We start from the raw sequence: 5,621 nt of genomic DNA, 5'->3' as shown, positions 1-5,621 counted from the left end.
TGCAATGTTTGAAGTGTTATATTAAGCTTACTAATTAACAGATTTCCTAAAAGTTTTTTTTCTGTGGACTAGAGGAGCATAAACATGAGGTGTGAGCGTAAATGACACAGGAGCACTGATCAAGATTCAAGGTTTAACCCCGTGTACTCCAATAATGAGAATCTAAGAGAAATAAAAATAAAAGCAATTATAAAAGCAGCATAATATAGTCAAAGCACCCCTGTTCACTGTTTAGGAATCTGATGGCAATGGGAAAGAAAGACTACTTAGTCTGGAAGTCCTGCATTTCACATTTTGTGTCTGTGGCCTGAGGGTAGAAGTGTGAACAGTCCGCGCTGGGGGTGAGTGGAGTCCTTGAGGATGGAGGCAGCTCTCCTGTGGACTCTGCGGTAGAAGATGCTCTGCAGAGATTCTCAGCAGTCTTCACCACTCTCTGCAGGCATTTGTACTCCATAACAGTAGTGCTGTCGTACCATACAGTGATGCACCTGGACAAGATGCTCTCAACAATACAGCTGTATAGACATTTCTGAGGATCCTAGGTGACATATCAAATTTCCAAACTATCAAACATCAGTAACATGACTGTTTATTTTTATATTATTTCTACTTGGATAATTATTTTTATATTATTTCTACTTGGATAATGGAGTCTTCACTTCATTCAGCAGCATTTGGGTTAAAAATGGGTCTGTTTTCTCACTTTATTGATAAATGAGAATTGTGGTCAGTGTGTAAAAGTCACAAAAATATTTCCTCTTCTGCCTTCATGAAAATCTTATCATATGGGTGCAGTATAAGTGACTAGTAAATCGCTTACTGCGGAAATTATTCAGGCAAGCCAGGCTTTATATGGCTTTATAAATGGAGGTGGGATGCAGTAATTATTAGTAGAAATCCTGAGTGTTTTGCTCCACACAAACTGTGAGCATGCAGTCGTGTCTTTTACCTTCTGTGAATTGATCCATAGAAATTCCATCAGGTTATGTTAATATTGTGTGAACACAAGTGTCTGTGTGAAAGGAGTTGTCCACTGTTTATATCTGGCATGGAGGTGTATAAAAAGATGCACATAGTGAATCAACTTAGAATATAATGAAAAAACACGATTATAAAGATTTCTTCAAAGTGATTAAATATATGCTGATACATATACAAACTATAATCCAGCAAACCAGCTATGTAATGTGTGAATGTCTTATATAGTGATATAAGTCCTTTAGAAACTATTATAAATACAAGTGTCATAATTTCTGTTCAAACGTGTAAAACTGTTGTTTATATACACAAATTATAGAAATAATTCATGGAAAAATAAATGTATAAGCTTCAACCAGTAATATTTGTCATCCACTTGATACTGGGGCTTAGTAAATCACTTTGTAGACTGATTCACTGTGCCCCGGGTGCATGTGAGACACATGAGTCATGTTATCAAATAGCTGATAGTCTGGAGAAGACATAACACATGCTCATCAGTTGCACGGGGTAGTCTTCTAACTAATAACAAGTTTTGGGTCACCTTTCCTCTGTTGTGAGAAATAATTACAAAGACATTGACATCCACAAAATTGACTTTTGATAGGAAAAAACTGACTTCACTTGCCACTTAGTTTTACCATTAATGTATCCAAAAACAAACAAACAAAATTATAAGGTGGTGTCTTTATGCATAAAGAAATATGGCATAACTGCAAATACATGTAGTTTTGCAGATATAGCTACTGATTCACTGTGCCCTGTGATTCACGGTGCCCCGGTTTCCCCTGCCTGTTGTCTGTCTGGGTGGTTGCTACCCAGAACCCAAGGCAGATGTGTATTGTGGTGGATCCTGCTCCCAACCCTGACCTGAGCTGATTTTCATAATCACGATGGAGAAAAGGTACCGGATGTTTAAAAAGCTACTAAATCTGCAGTGGTAGAGCTCGGTCACTAGATGGCGGTGTCCCAAAGCCCTTTACAATTTTGCCTCACATTCACCCATTCACTGTGTTAACTCCCTCACCACTTTTAAGTGAAGGCACAAAACATTTATCAAGTTAAAAAACTGAGTCCCTTTCATATTAAAAGCACAAACAAACAAACAAAAAAATCATAGTTCCTTTGTAGCTGTACTGCCCAGGACATGTCAACACAAAGTTGTCAATGGTCAGAAAATAATAAAATGATTGTAAAAACCTGATTCCAACCTGATTTTCAAGTAAAAGAAATTATGTATTTCTAAAGTTTTACCAGTTAATAATACTTCTGAATATTCCATATTTAGCAGCTTTCCCTCATGTAAATCTTCTGCACTGTGCTGTAGACACCCAGAGATTCACAGATCGGCTGATTGTGAATCACAGAGCAGCACGTAACATGTGCACTTAACATGTGCACGTCCAAACAAGGTATCATCTAATCTACAGTAGCAAATTTGACGATAATCCATGAGGGTCTTGTGGTGTTTTCTATTGCACCTTCTGAAGCTCTGCCCTCTGGTGGCCAAAATTAAGAGTAAAATGTGCCCAACTTGTGAATTGCGCATCTTGATCCACGCAGTGCATTGTGGGATTGGTTGGCAAAGACCACATGAGACCATTGATCTGGTGGCCATCTTGCCACTCCCAACTTATGCGGACTGCACATAGACGTTTACATCATCAACATTGTTTACATCATCTGCTATTGTAAATCTGCAAGCTGTACATTCATGACTCACATTGTTAAATGGACTGCATTTATTCCATCTGCATCAGACATTCAAAGTGCTTTACAATAATGCCTCCCATTCACCCCGATGTGAGGGTGCTGCCATACAAGGTACTCACTACACACTGGGAGCAACTTGGGGATAAAGGACCTTGCCCAAGGGCCCGTAGTAATTTTCCGGTCAGACAGGGATTTGAACCAAGGATCCTCTGGTCTCAAGCCCAACACTTTAACCACTAGACCATCACCAAACTCGCTGTTATTTAAAGACAAGGATTTAATGTCCTTTCCGCGGATTCGCTGGCCGTTTTTCCTGTATCAGTACCACGCTATGAAACAGAACAAGACTGACGTGCACTGTTGATCTGTGTGAATAAAATAGACTTGTTTTGTCTTTAAAGTGATTTAGTGACTTTGTGTATAAAACATGCATTGTGGATCTGCGTTAAACTCAGCAGCAGGGCCGACTGCCTGTTTTAAAAAAAGCCTTTGTCAGGCTGATTCCGATCAGACATTCCGAGGTTTAACCCTCAAGCGACTGAGTGGGTCATTTATGACCCTGGGCAAATATTTTTATGCACCATTTGTCTAATTTTAATCAGAAAAAAAGTTTCCTACCATGAATTTGTCAATCAATTTGTCCTGCATTTGTTCATAGAATTGTTGAAGAATCAGCCAATTTGTGTGGCAAGTATAATTCAAACTTGTGCGAGTCTCTTAGGGCCCTGGGAAGATCTATGAGTATGGCCAATGGACCTAGAATAGCAAGATTTACAGCAGCACAAGCATTGAGACTGATTCTTGATGCCCAGCGTGAGGATGAAAAGGATGATGGACATGATGATGACAATTTGGGTGTTGGTGTAGGAAATGAATTAATGGATGCACCTGACACTGTTAAGGCAGTATGGAGAGGGCATGACTGGGAAGAGCACATGTTTTCTTGACCGCCTGGATGTGCAAACCTATTGAAATTTAAACCTGCTTTTGATACTTTACATCTTTTGACATATTTTCATTGAATGTGTCTTTATCATGTTTCCTTGTGAATTTATGGATTATATGCATGATTGCCTCAACGCCAAAGACTGATCTCAACACAAACGTCAGACCAACTGGCCTGTGAAATCCTCCATTTTGATTGTTTGCTGTGTGTCCACTGGGGAATGCTGCCTGCTTGTGAGAAGTTTGCTAAATTTGGATGCTGGCTTGCTTTGTCATCGTCAATGATGAACTGTGTTGAAATGTGAATTTATTCAAATCTGCTGAGCTTGTCAAGGCACTTTGCAAAGTTTTGAAGTGTTGAATTAAGAAGAAGAAGGGCTTTTATTGTCATACAAATGTGCATACAACAAAATTTGTCCTCTGCATTTAATCAGAATCAGAATTTAATTTATTGCCAACTAAGTTCTCACATACAAGGAATTTGATCTAGTGTTATTGGTGCATAAACAGCCATAATAAAAAAGAAAAGGAAAAAATACTTCTGTAAGAAGTAAAAGAGTAAAATAGGCAAGGTTATGTTCACTGTTAAATAAGTATAATGTAGTGGGATGGGAAAAAGTGTGTGCAAAAGCATGTGATTGGTGTGCAGATGTACAGTACCTTTCAGTGCAGGGATGACCAATCTGTACTTTGTGGAAGTGGGGGGCAGGGAGGCAGGGTAAATGGGGGTCTCTGGCATCTAGCTGTGGATGGAAAGAAGCTGTTTTTGTGTCTTGAGCTTTGGGTGCCTGGGTGAGAGGGGTTGGCCACAATCTTCCCTGCTCACCTCAAGGCCCTGAAGGTGTACAGGTCCTGTAGGGATGGCAGATTGCAGTTGATCACCTTCTCTGCTGCGTGGATGATATGCTGCAGTCTGCTCCTGCTCCTTAGCAGTGGTAGCTGTGTATCAGATGGTGATGTAAGAGGAGATCCATCTTAATCCCATTTTAACAGTTAGACACAATCCAACCACTAGGAGCAGTGGGCAGCCACAGTCCAGTGCCCAGGGACCAACTCCAGATGAAGAGACACTGCACTGGTCAGGGGCAGAGAAAGGAGCAGACCCTAAACATGAGCAATCAGAGATTTCTGATATCCACCAATCTGGATCTACATCACCTTCAAAATTCAGACGAGTCTTCCATGCCCTAATATCTATCTGTGGTGCACGTTTGATGAGATTCTGTGAAGTAGTTTTGACACAATCCTTCAAAGACTAAATAAAGCGAATCTTGGATCCAGAGTCTTCCATGGCCCAATGTCACCCCTTTGAGTTTGGTCTGCTTGAGGTTTCTTCCTCAAATTATCAGAGGGAGTTTTTCCTCACCACTGTCGCCTGTGTGCTTGCACTGGGGGCTGATAAGGTTAGACCTTACTTGTGTGACGTGCCTTGAGGCAACTTTGTTGTGATTTGGTACTATATGAATGTAATAAATTGAATAAATTGCTCAAAACGAACATGTCAAAACTGAAGGCTCACAAAACAAAGAAAATTTCTTAGAAATGATTAAACTGATTGCAAGACACAATCTAGTAATTAAAAAAAATAAATTAACAGCTTCAGGCAATACCAAGTATATCAGTAACACAATTGAGAAAGAAATTTTGGAATGCCTGTCAGATACGGTCCGGGAATCCACAATAGAAGAAGTGAAGAAGAGCAAGGATTTTTTTCCCTGTTATTTCAGATGAAAGAAAAGATCTGAAGAAAACTGAGCAATTGTCATCAGAATCAGAATATTTATTATTTGGATCTGTTCCATGTGCTCAGTGCACAATAGCACGTAAGAGAGGAAAGAACTTGAATTAAGTTAACAGAATTTTAAAATACACAACTGTACAAACATTATATGTTTGAAGTATCTATCTAAAGTTCACCCTGCTAACTTACTATAGGAAGACAAAATACATATTCTATATGCTATCTAATGGAAACCCCAAACATA

Source organism: Thalassophryne amazonica, chromosome 2 (assembly GCF_902500255.1).
Source record: "Thalassophryne amazonica chromosome 2, fThaAma1.1, whole genome shotgun sequence".
NCBI lineage: Eukaryota > Metazoa > Chordata > Actinopteri > Batrachoidiformes > Batrachoididae > Thalassophryne > Thalassophryne amazonica.
Note: the sequence above shows the minus strand (reverse complement) of the source record.